The sequence below is a fragment of the Odocoileus virginianus genome, chromosome 14 (genome assembly GCF_023699985.2).
Source record: "Odocoileus virginianus isolate 20LAN1187 ecotype Illinois chromosome 14, Ovbor_1.2, whole genome shotgun sequence".
Taxonomy (NCBI): Eukaryota; Metazoa; Chordata; class Mammalia; order Artiodactyla; family Cervidae; genus Odocoileus; species Odocoileus virginianus.
Genome location: NC_069687.1, coordinates 34949206 through 34962198, shown reverse-complemented (window position 1 = coordinate 34962198; position 12993 = coordinate 34949206). Strand labels below are relative to the sequence as shown.

Genomic DNA, 12993 nt, shown 5'->3' with positions numbered 1-12993 from the left:
CAGATTTATTCTGTTCAGCTCATGTATTAAAATGCCACTCCCTTCTGGTCGGCTAAGTTTCTCCATAAAAATTGGCTAATAGCCTAATGAGAGTTCCCTTGATATGATTTTTTGTTTTTCTTTTGCTGCCTTTAGAATTCTCTCTTTAACTTTGGCCATTTTAATTATGATACGTCTTGGTGTAAATCTCTTTGTTTGGGAGTCTGTGATTCCTGTATTTGCATATATGTTTCCTTCTTCAGGTTTGGGACATATTCAGCTGTAATTTCAGCAAATATTTTGTTGACTCTTTCTTCTCTCTCTTTTCCTTCTGGGAGCCCTATAACTTGTTGTTGGTTCACTTGATGTCTCAAAGTCCCTTGAACTGTTCTCATTTTAAAATTTGTATTTCTTTGGGCTGCTCTGATTGGATGATTTCCATTGTTCTGTCTTTCAGGTCACTTATGCTTTCTTCTGTATCACCTTATCTGCTCTTAACACCTTTTGTCATGTCTTTCATTTCAATTATTGTATTCTTCAGTTCTGACTGGTTCTTTTTTGAATTTTCTAGTTCCTTGTTAAAATTCTTGCTGTGTTCATCTATTTTTCCCCTCGTTCAGCTAGCATTCTTATTGAATTTGGCAAAACGTTCGTTCAAGTTATTCTATAAAATGGGACAGAAAAATTCAAAGAACTTTTTGGCAACCCAATATTATTAATGTTTTGCACTCTTTATCTGGTAAGTCATTTATTTCTGTTTCATTAGTTGTTTTTTTTTTTTCCTTTATTCTTTTAGTTTGAAATGAATTCCTCTGTCTCCTCATTTTGCTTAGCTTTCTCTGCTTCTGTGATGTTAGGTGACACAGTTACCTATCTTCGTCTTCAAGGGGAATCCGTGTGTGGCACTGATGCTCCACAGTCTGCATGTGCCCAGTGGCTTTGGCGGAAGAGCTGGATCTTAAGGGAGCACTAGTCTGTCTTCCCATAGGTGTGCTTTCAGCTATCACGTTGCTAGGAGATGCAAATGCACATGTGAGGACTAAAGCCTCAGCCAAGGCTTCTCCTCGGCTCAGTGGCCAATACCACGTTACTGGGGAGGGGGAGATGTGTTCAGGGACCAAGCTGCTGGGGCGAAAGCCCTGAGGGTTGAGTCCAAGCTGGTTCTGTTCTCTGTTGGTGTGTGTTCTCGCTACTTCCAGCATTAGCACCTCTGCCCTAGGGGGAGCGTGCTGGAGCTGGGGCCAGGGTGGGCAGTGGGCCTGGTCTGGGGGCATGCACTGGGGCTCTCCTGAGAAATCAGAGTCCTAAGCAGTTTCTGTTTGCTTCCTCCACTTTGTTTCTGGAGTAAGCAAGTATGCATGTACTCTTCACGAGCAGAGTCTAGATTTCTCATAACCCTGCTATCAGTCGGTCCCACTGGTTTACAAACCAGCTAAAGGGGACTCATCCTCCTGGTTTCCAATCCCAAGGCTGGTTGGAACTGCTCACTCCCCAGGGAGGATCTCCCAGCCCAGGTAATCTCCTTCCTGCTCCGTGTCCCTCCTAGGGTTGTGGGTCCTGACCCAGTTCCTTCCCTTCACTTCTGACCTGACTGTGTATGAATCTTTGTTACAGCCTTGGTTGTCTAAGAGTTTTTCCACCAGACTGCGGTTTGCTTTCAGTGAAAACTGCTCCGTATACAGATGTATTTTTGAAGTGTTCATGGCAGGAGGTGAGTTCAGCATCTTCCTACTTCACCGTCTTTATTTCTTCCTCGTTATCATCTTGATTTAATACAATAAATTTTAATACAAAGAGTACTGTCAGGTTAACTTAAGTACCAGTGTCTCAGCCAGTTGCTTAATGTGCCTCTTTTTTAAAACTTACCATCTTAAGGTAAAATCTATTTCATATGTCTAAATGAAAACCTGATTAAACCAAACCAAACAGTTCCTTCCTTACCAAGCAGAGAAGAGTGTGTTTCTCCCCTTGAATCTGCATGTTATCTTAATAACATCTCTCACGAAAGGACGCAGAAATACTTGTGGCCGGTTACGCTGGTGAAGATATTGGGTAGGCCAGAAGTGTGCTTATGGGTAAAGAAAGATATTGAAAGGTGCTTTTCCATTTTGTTTTCTGACTTAATCTGTCCTATGCATTATTATTTTCGGAGAAGGCAATGGCACCCCACTCCAGTACTCTTGCCTGGAAAATCCCATGGATGGAGGAGCCTGGTAGGCTGCAGTCCACGGGGTTGCTAAGAGTCGGACACGACTGAGCAACTTCACTTTCACTTTTCACTTTCATGCATTGGAGAAGGAAATGGCAACCCACTCCAGTGTTCTTGCCTGGAGAATCCCAGGGATGGAGGAGCCTGGTGGGCTTCCGTCTATGGGGTCGCCCAGAGTCGGACACGACTGAAGTGACTTAGCAGCATGCATTATTATTTTAGTTACAAATATAGTTTGTAACTGTCAGATTGGCAAGATAGCTTTGAGAATGAAATGCTAGAAAACTTTGAGATGGTTTTTATAAAGAGAAGATGGAGAAATTTAAAAATATGCCCTACATAACAAAATGACAATGTGCATTTATTTTTTTTCTCCAAAGCATAGAGCTATGAATCATTTTCCAACTTGGGAGTTTTCAAGATTGAACCAGTTTTAAACAACCCGTATCAAGTTCTTATTTGGTTATTTCTTTGGTAGACTACAGTTTTCATCTCTGTAAATCTAAAGTTAGTTGCAACTTTGATTGATATTTAACTCTTGAATAAATGTCATAAACAAATACAGTGACAGAATTATTTATGAATTTCAAAAGTTATATTTAGTATAAGATTTCTACCATTTTAGTAAGTCTAACATATTGTGGTTTTTATTTTGAAATGGAAAATGTACTTGGTTTCTCAGGATTCCCAGGATTTAGAACAGTCAGTGAATCAACAAAACAAACAAGCAAGAAAAATCACTTATATGAAGAATACACAATCTATACGAGAATATGAAAATCACCAAGAAAAAGAAAATATAATGTTTCTCAGAGACTCTTTATATCCAATTATCCAAAATAAGCCATTTAAAACATTAACATTTCTTTATTCTGGGCACTTTTGGTTTGGTGTTGCAAATAGTAAAGGTGAAATTTTGCACATACCTGAATACAGTCAGGAAGGAATAGACTTAGAAGACTCATACTGGAAGGAATAGACTTAGTGGTTAAGGCCTGTGAAGCCAAGTAGCGATATATTCACACTGGCCGCATCTCTTGCTGGTTGAGTGAATATTGGAAAGTTACTTAATCTGAGCCTCAGTTTTCTTAACTGTAAAATGGAGATAAGATTGCCTCGTTTTTATGAGATTGTTTTAAAGATTAAATGAGATGACATGCATTACCCCTTTCTAATGGTGCTATAGAACTCTAGGGCTTTCCTGGTGCTACAAGTGGTAAAGAATCCACCCGCCAGTGCAGGAGATGCAGGTTCGATCCTTGGGTCGGGAAGATCCCCTGGAGAAGGAAATGGCAATATGCTCCAGTATTCTTGCCTGGGAAATTCTATGGAAGAGGAGCATGGTGGGCTACAGTCCATGGGGTCACAAAAGAGTCAGACACGACTCAGAGATTAAACAACAACAACAACAAATAGGTCTTTAATTTTATTGAAATGTTCTCCTCCATTCATCCTGTTCCTCTTATAATGTAAACACAGAGACTTTACCTATCTCACCCATCATAGCATTTCTTAGAACACTGCATACATATTGTAAATATTGTTATAGATTTTGAGTCAATGAGTTATCCTCTAATACCAGGCTAAAAACATTTTGTATTATTTTCTATAGCAATGAGAGCTATTGAAAGATTTTAACTGTAAGGAGAGGTAGATTGTGGTGGTAGTGAAATAAGAATCAAGGAATAGAAAGCTAACAGCATATTAAACACATGGTTGGAAGTTGAGGTAGTGACCATTAGTTCAGTTCAGTTCAGTTCAGTTCAGTCGCTCAGTCATGTCCGATTCTTTGTGACCACATGAATCGCAGCACGCCAGGCCTCCCTGTCCATCACCAACTCCTGGAGTTTACTCAGACTCATGCCCATCGAGTCAGTGATGCCATCCAGCCATCTCATCCTCTGTCGTCCCCTTCTCCTCCTGGCCCCAATCCCTCCCAGCATCAGGGTCTTTTCCAGTGAGTCAACTCTTCGCATGAGGTGACCAAAGTACTGGAGTTTCAGCCTCAGCATCAGTCCCTCCAGTGAACACCCAGGACTGATCTCCTTTAGCATGGACTGGTTGGATCTCCTTGCAGTCCAATAGAGGGAGGAATAATTACTTAGATGTGATTTTATACAACTTTAGACAAATAAAGATGAGTTTCAACTGTCCTCACCCTGAGATAAATAGCTCCACATTAGCCACTACAATATTGTAAAGTAATTAGCCTCCAATTAAAATAAAGTAATTAAAAATAAAATAAAAAGATTAAAAAAATAATTCATTAGAAAAAAAAGTCTTGTCTTTTTGATTTAATATTTTATAAAGACCTCACCATTCCTAAAGTCTTTTACTCCAAAAGCTAAGCTCCCAAAACTTTCCTTTTTAATTAGAATGTAATCATGGGTGCACAGAAAGAATGACTTGAACTGAATAGAATCACCACTGATTCATCAGGCTTCCTACTTTTGAGGAATGGGAGAAATGCTGAAGCGGCATGGCTCTATGCATGTTGTGGTCTCTCTTTGGAAGTTTTCACACCCAGACTGTTCCAGCTTGGCCCTTATTTGGTTTGAATTTATGTGATCAAAGGACAAAGGGGCCATTTCCCATTTTGCTCATGCATCTGAGCCAAGGCTCCAATGCCCTTGAGAATTGAACAGGAGCTCTGAATTTTGCAAAGTTTTGCCAAGTTCAGAACAAGAAGAAAAATGAGCCATGCTGAATACTTGACCTTCTTATTTCTGGAGTTACTCAGTGTAAGAGAAATATATGTAGTACTGCTTAGATTCAAAGCTAAAGGTTTCCAGCTATCACAGCAGATGTACACTGATACACAACATCAGATCTTCCCTCTTCCTCTATTTGCCTGAATGGAGAGCAGTTTGTCTTAGTTTTTCCTAGTTAACCATATGAGCAACACTCTTTTGGGAAACACCTTCCTGTACCAACTGTACTATTAAGTCACTTTGAATTCCTTGCATCTTAGCAAGGAATTTTTTTTAAAAAGTCCACAATTCACTGTATGTTTACCATCTTTTGTCATTCAATAATTTGCTGTTTCATTGGCATAAATAAGAGGTGGTTTCCATCCCTGAGTTCACTTATGAAACTGCTTTGGAAATTATTCTCCCACCACACAGGTGTCTCCTGTCCATTGATACTTCCATTTTAAAGAACTGATGGTGAAGCTGAAACTCCAATACTTTGGCCACCTGATGTGAAGAACTGACTCATTGGAAAAGACCCTGCTGCTGGAAAAGATTGAAGGCAGAAGAAGGGGATAACAGACAATGAGATGGTTGGATGGCATCACTGACTCAATGGACCATAAAGAGCTGGACACAACTGAGCGACTGAACTGAACTGAGCTGATCCTTGTCTTCTCACGCCCCTGACTACCCAAATTAAATTTCATGGGGCAGCCCCAAATCTCCTCCTCTCAAATTATCTTTACTCCCGTGCCCTCCTGCTTCTATGATACCTATCAAAACAAATGTTGACCTTAGTGCAATCCAAGAGCCATCTGTTCCATGCCCGAGCTCTTCACCTGAGCAGCTGCCTTTTCTGGAGATAATCTCACTAGTGTGTTGAGCGACCTTTCTTTAAACACATGACCTTAAATATTGGGTGGCCATTCAGCAGTTTCTGGAAAGCCTACTATTTTCAAGATTTTATTTTATTTATATACTATATTTTAAGATATATTTAAGATAATTTTTCCCACCTACCTACATCATTAGTTTTATCCGTCTCAGCTTTTTGTCTATCTTAAATCTTCAGCAGCTTTTTTCTTCTCATTCAGTCTTGGAAGATGTTTAATAAATGAAAATATTTGTTTCAATAATTTATAATTTATAAAAATTTCTCTTTGAGACACATTGTAAATTTTATTTTGTATGCATTGGCTCTATCAGAATGCCAACGCATTCTCAGAAAATCATACATTCTATTTGCAAACTAATGACAGTCAATCATAGCATGAATTTTTCAGTAGGTCATTTTGTCACAAACCTGTTGTGACATACAGATGAAAACTACCCTCCTTGCTTCCACAAAATCTAGCCTCCACTTGCATGCATATTGCTTCTGCACTCTACATATACATGATGGACAATCCACTCATTATCAACTCAGTTAATCCACTGATCTTAACCCTTCTCACCTGCTCATTGGCATCGTTCTGGCCATTGTCTCCCAGTCACCCCAATGTCTTCTGCACAGTCACTTTCTCCTTTTCTGCTAAATCAGTTGTATGGGCAAATAGCTTTAATAATTTCTTCTTTCTTGTTCTCACAGTCTCCACCTAAAGCTAACTTCTATGCAGCCCTTAACAGAAAATGTCCTGGATGAGTCATCTGCAGAAGCTTTTGTGTTTTTCTACTTCCATTCTTCCTTGCATGGCTTCAGTTTGGAAGTGAAATGATGGAGTCTTATATAAACACTTAAGTCTTATGTAAACTTATATAAATGTTAAGCTTTTAATAAGTTTAAAATTTTGAAGACAGTCCTTCCTTGACACCCAGCTCCCTAAAACCCAGTGACACATCACTATGAGGTTCTCAGCCCCTGAGTCAAGTTCTCACACTGCTTTGTGATTAGGGAGTAGGGAGCATTTTGGAGGGGCTTGGCCACTGTCCTGCCATCCATGCTGTCTCCATTATGACATGAAATGACAGTGCAGGAAGTGGAGGAGGAGGATTTTTGGATCCTTGTTTACTGGAAAGGGTTCTGTGGGAGGCTGGGTGATGTCCTGTGGTTTCTCCGTTCACGTGGCTGCATTATCAGAAAGGAACTTTGCCAAATAAAGATGTGACATGGGGAAAAAATGCCTTTATACCCTCCATAAAAATTTTACTACTTTCTCACCCCAAAGGATTATTCCTTCATATTCTAAATGTATTGAAAGGGTTAATGAAAAAATGTTTTTCTCATAGTGTGACAGAAGCTCTGTGATCTTAAATTGAACTTGACAAAGTTTTTAATAAGAATTAAATGAAAATTGGGCTTCCCTCGTGGCTCAGAGGGTAAAGTGTCTGCCTGCAATGCAGGAAACCTGGGTTTGATTCCTAGGTTGGGAAGATCCCCTGGAGAAGGAAATAGCAACCCACTCCAGTACCCTTGCTTGGAAACTCCCATGGACAGAGAGGCCTGATAAGCTACAGTCCATGGGATCGCAAAAAGTCAGACACGACTGAGCGACTTCACTTCACTTCAAATGAAAATTAGAAAAGATTCACATTTAATGCCTTGATTTACTTGAAATTTTACTCTATTTGTGATTATACTGTGATATTTGAGGAAATAAGACCATAAATAAAGTAAACAGAATTTATCTACAGTTGTTTCTCTATATTTCTGAAAATAATAGCACAGATTCATATCCATATATGTTCAGACCCATATCTATCTGTATTTTTCAACATATTCCCTAACTCTGTACATTTAGAAATTTATAAATTATTTTTTGAACAAGAGTAACTAATTTATCCTCCATCTAGTAGCATGAATGTTAGTGTACCTATGAGTATTGTTGATATTATAATTCCTCAAGAAGCTTAGTATAAAAGTATACCTCATAATTAGCTTATCAAAGTAATATTTTATTTCAGTGTACTTCAACATATAATTCAGAACTCTGTCAATCCACAGATAAAATGGGCCCTTTTAATGTGTTCGATGAATTTTTAAATAATTCTGGAAGGCATTAAACTAGCAACACATGCAGCTTCTCTTAGCAAACTGAAAGCTGATGGTAGCATCTGTGGAGTTTGTGACCTATTCTTTGCATGTAATCTATTTGCAGTGTACTTACTTGACCAGATAACTGTACACAACATCTAAGATCAACCTTTAAACGTGAATTAAACATCACCATGTTATCATCTTTTATAAGTAAAAATACTTAATTTTTTTTCATTTATTTTTATTAGTTGGAGGCTAATTACTTTACATCATTGCAGTGGTTTTTGTCATACATTGAAATGAAAATACTTAATTTTTACTGCACAAAAATCCAGCCTTGGAAGATGTTTAATAAATGAAAATATTTGTTTCAAAATTTATAATTTTTAAAAATTTCTCTTTGAGACACATCTTAAATTTTATTTTGTATGTATTGACTCTATCAGAATGCCAAAGCACTCTCAGAAAGCCATACATTCCAGCTGCAAACTAATGACAATCACAGTATGAATTTTTCATTAGGTCATTTGGTCATAAATCTATACTGGCCAATATTCTGATAAATGTTTTATAGTTCTGAAAATAACTGAACCACATTGGGAAAAAAAAAATCAAGTAGGAAAAAATTAAGTATTAATGAGAAGAAGAAGCAGCTGGAAGGATTTTAAGTGTGTTCATCCACTTTGGAAAACAGTTTTTAATTCTTAAACAAAATTAAATGCATGCAGTATTTCTTGTTATTCAGAAATTCTATCTCTGAGGATACACTCACAACTGCTTATTTGCATTAGGATTTGAAGACAGATTCTGTAGCAGAACTGTCTGAATATTAAAAGAAATTGAAACAAAAAACAAAATCCACAAAGAGTTGAAAGAATAAATGAAACATGAAATTTTCACTCATTATATTTAAAATTGAAATAGAAGTATTACTCAGCAATGAATATTAATAAAACATAGCTACATGCAAGATTAAAATGTAGTAACAGAACATATTTTAGAGGAAATGTGTTTATTTTACAAGATTATATAGATTATAATTCATTTACATGAATATTAAAATGTGCAAAATAAAGAAGTGCCTTATTTGGGGATACAAATATACTTGGTAATATTCTGACAATAAGCAATTGGTTTAAATGCAAAATTGAGAATAGTGGAAGGGAGGGAGAGTGAAATAAACTACTCAGGTGTCTATTATGTTTTCACTTTATACCTTGTATATAATTTGTAAATATTACTTTGTAGCTATTTTGTATTTAGGGTTTACCAGGTGGCACTGATGGTAAAGAACTCACCTGCCAATGCAGGAGATGTAAGAGATGCAGGTTCAATCCCTGGAGAAGGGCACAGCAACCCACTCCAGTATTCTTGCCTGGAGAATCCCTTGGATAGAGGAGCCTGGAGGGCTGCAGTCCATGGGGTCACAAAGAGTCAGACATAAATGAAGTGACTTAGTACACAGTAAAGCACATTTTGTGTTTAAGAAAAATAAATTAAGCAAGTTTCTCCATTTAGGTTTGCAATCTGAGCTAAATATTCTCAAGGATAAGGAAACATTTTCCTACTGCATGATTTGATCTCCTACACTTTCTGGTTTTCTGTCCTCTAGGCTTATGTTCAGTTATTGCAGGAACATCAACCAGAGATCAAGAGAACAAGGATTGGATTGTCTTCCACTGAGATGACTAGTTTCCTGATGCAGTGTTCTATTTATAGATTTCAAAGAACTATCCAATAGCACACGCTAACTCCCTAGTATTACCCTTTGCTTTTCCTTTCCATTACACAAGTTGACAATAGGACTGAAGTGGTAAGTCCCCAGATGTCCTTCTCTTCCCTGTGGGCCAACCAGATCAGGTCAGTTTAATGGGTTAGATTGTTCACTTGACCCATTGCTATGTGCTGCAGGAAACAAAAAGCACCAGTTGAAGAAGTGTGGTGGATGTGCAGGCAGTTACTTCTAATACTATTAATAGAAAAACAACTCACTGTGGGTGGAGTAGCAGATTGCCTCCTGTGCTGGACAAGTATCTGGATATTCTCAGGTCCCATTTACCCCTGGACTCTGCTATGTATTTTTGTAGAACAGAAATCTGCAGATAGCATTTACCAGCCTCCTATGAAAACTCAATTCATATTAGGTTCTGCAAATAAGAGGCACTAGTGAGAAAAGGTAGAGGAATTGAATTACAGTATTGTGGCCCCATTGAGAGTTGTGTCATTCTTGACCACAGGAATCTGGTAGAGGTCATACCTTTGGTAGATCCCCACTTTGATGGACATGACCCCTCTTCAGCAATCCAGGAGTGATTGTAACAAATGACTCTAGCAGCGCAGCAGCAGGTGCAGGCTAAAGAGTTCTAGCCCAGTAGTTTTAGCAGCCTCACATCATGGCATCATGCCTTCTTTCTCTTGCTTCTGTAGCTTCCTCATGTGGAAGTTATAAAAGTCACTATGACAACAGTAGGTTTTCCACGTTTTCTCACTGTTGCGATTGTGCCAGTGTATAGCGATGTCATATAATGGGCATGTCTTGTCATGATCATTACAAACACTGGTGTCTGAAATGTAAGTATGAAGTTGTACTGAATCAATAGAAGAAACTTTTGAAAGGTCATCTAAAGATAAATTTATGCTTCCTTTAGGAGATCCATTAAAAGATTCTCCATCAGCATCATCTGATCCTCTGAAACTAGAGTCTTTTAACATATCCAGCTCAGCTAACTTGTGCACATAAAATGCATTCTGACTGATGAAAGGATAAAATCTTTCATCTCAAGTACTCAGAAAGGCTCAACAAAAGATAACAGAAAAAGATGATCAAGTGAAAGGTACAGCAGGAGATCTTGTAGACACCTTCTTTGAAGCTGAAATGGAAAAGGCATTTCTCATTCTCTGCTGGCTCAGAGGGTAAAGAGTCTGCCTGCAATGTGGGAGACCTGGGTTCAATCCCTGGGTTGAGAAGATCTCTTGGAGAAGGAAATGGCAACCCACTCCAGTATTCTTGCCTGGAGAATCCCCATGGACGGAGGAGCCTGGTGGGCTACAGTCCATAGGGTTGCAAAGAGTTGGATATTACTGAGCGACTTCACTTTCACTGTGCTGTGCACTTCTCTCAGAGATGAAGAAGGATTCCTAAGGGCTTTGTGTGAGGTCTTAATGTATTTATTGCTACCTCCTGGAGATTTCCAGAACAAAATCATATGATCTTTGTCAGGAAAATCCTTGCATGGGAAATTCTTCTTCCATTAATAAATCAACTCAATGTCCTGATTCTATCAATCAATATGTCTTATGGATGATCTGTGATTCTGATTGAAACTATGAGGACTTTATGAACATCATTAAACTGAGTGACAATATTGGAGAGCTAGAAGCTGTCAGAAGTAAAGCAGCAGCAGAATTCCAGTATCTTTGACCTCTTGATACAGCTGGTAATGATATCAACACCATGAAAAATCAAATAAATAGCTTATTATTTGTAAAGAAGTATGTGGTTCAAGAATACAATGGTTGCAGTCAGACAAAGAAATGAATGTTGAAACTGGCAGCAAACGCTGGGAAACTTTGTATAGTTCCCTTGGACAGCATTCTTATAAGCAATGTGATCTCCAATTTTTTATAGATTACATGCATAAAACTGGAGGTCAGGTACATCTCTTCTGAATGACAGTGAAAGGATACCAGGTTACAGACCAGTAGCAGGTAGAAGTTTTGTCAAGTTGTCAGGGAGATGGAAAACATCAAACCAAAGATTTTAAGTGCAACTTCTGTTGGAATTTATGAACAGTATTTATTAGAAAGGCATCTCCAAGAGTGACTGTTGATGATTATTTGGTGGGAAAGTTAGCAAACACTTTGAATCATGAAGATCAAACTCATGAAATCTCTAATGACATTCAAAGGAAAGTTTATGAATTGATCCCACCTCCTTCTCTTTGTTCCTACGCTTCCAAAACCTATGTAGCCAATTCCTTGTGTTAAATTCATGTTTTGAAACTGTTACTGGGTAGGGAGAGAGTGGAAGAAGACCCTCCTTTGTGGACCTTGGCTCTTGGTATGGACACGAAGAAGAATCTGAGGTCTTACCTGCGGCAAAAACAAGTTTATTGAAAAAGAACAGAAAGAGCAGGAAGAAACAGAAAGAGCACCTCAAGGAAGAAGTGGACCCAGCCAAGAGAGGCACTGGCACGGGGATGATGAGGTAGGAGGGAAGAGGGTTTTAAAGACAGGGCTTTTACATATTCATATAGGTGGGTGTGTACTGACCGTTTTGATTGACAGCTGCAAGTTACATCACAACAGGCTCCATTGTGCTTGTCTTTCCCATAATGTAGTCTGTTATAATCAGATGTATGTATGTATAGAATATTTATGAACCCTTAATGAGCTCCTGGCTGCCTAAGGTCACTTGAGGACACAGCTGTGCATCAAGGGCACACGTGCCCAGTTGGAGAAGCCCCTGTGGTTAGTTGTGTCCACTGTGTGCCTAGGGCACATGGGCAGTAGTCGGATAAGTCTCTGTGATTATTTTGTAGCACATCTGTGAGCTCTCCTGGGCCTTACAGGAGATTGTGAGTGTGCCTGGGGTGAGGTTTAGAGGTCAGCTTGCATCCTTTTCCTGCTAGGTCACTCCTCAGTGGCTCATGTCTAACTTCCTAACCGAAGCACTTGGGCTGTTTTCATTTTCCTTAACCAAGCTCAGACAATGTCACCGACATTTTCTGTTCCAGTTGGGCTGAGGCTCTTGCAGCACCACTTTGCCTGGGTCTGAGAAGTGAGGGCATCTTCCTGCAAGTGAGAATAGGAATTTGGGTGTTAAAAAAAAAAACAAAACAAAACTAGAAACTGGAGAGTTCTTTGTGGATGTGTCCTTCTTAGTATCTCTTTACTCTGTATATTGTGAATTACTAGGAAATAAGAAGCCATAAACACTGTATCTGTATCTCCCAAAGCAAATGGCAGCCAAATATTTGATGTAAGGTTGGTGTTAATTCTTACAGTATGATGTTGAAGTTTTAAAAAATTCAAAGGAATGCCTTTCACAGAATGCTTATTTTCAATTCCATAAATCAGAGGGTTTAAATATAATGATGATTAAAATGATTAGAAGTCTTTTAAACTCTTCCTAAGCT

The 12993-nt window shown here is 38.6% G+C and overlaps 1 pseudogene; it reads left to right on the top strand.

Moving 5' to 3' along the window:
* The first annotated feature begins 1680 nt into the window (after positions 1–1680).
* Positions 1681–11678, top strand: LOC110128720 (sorting nexin-13 pseudogene; annotated as a pseudogene).
* The last annotated feature ends 1315 nt before the right edge of the window (positions 11679–12993 follow it).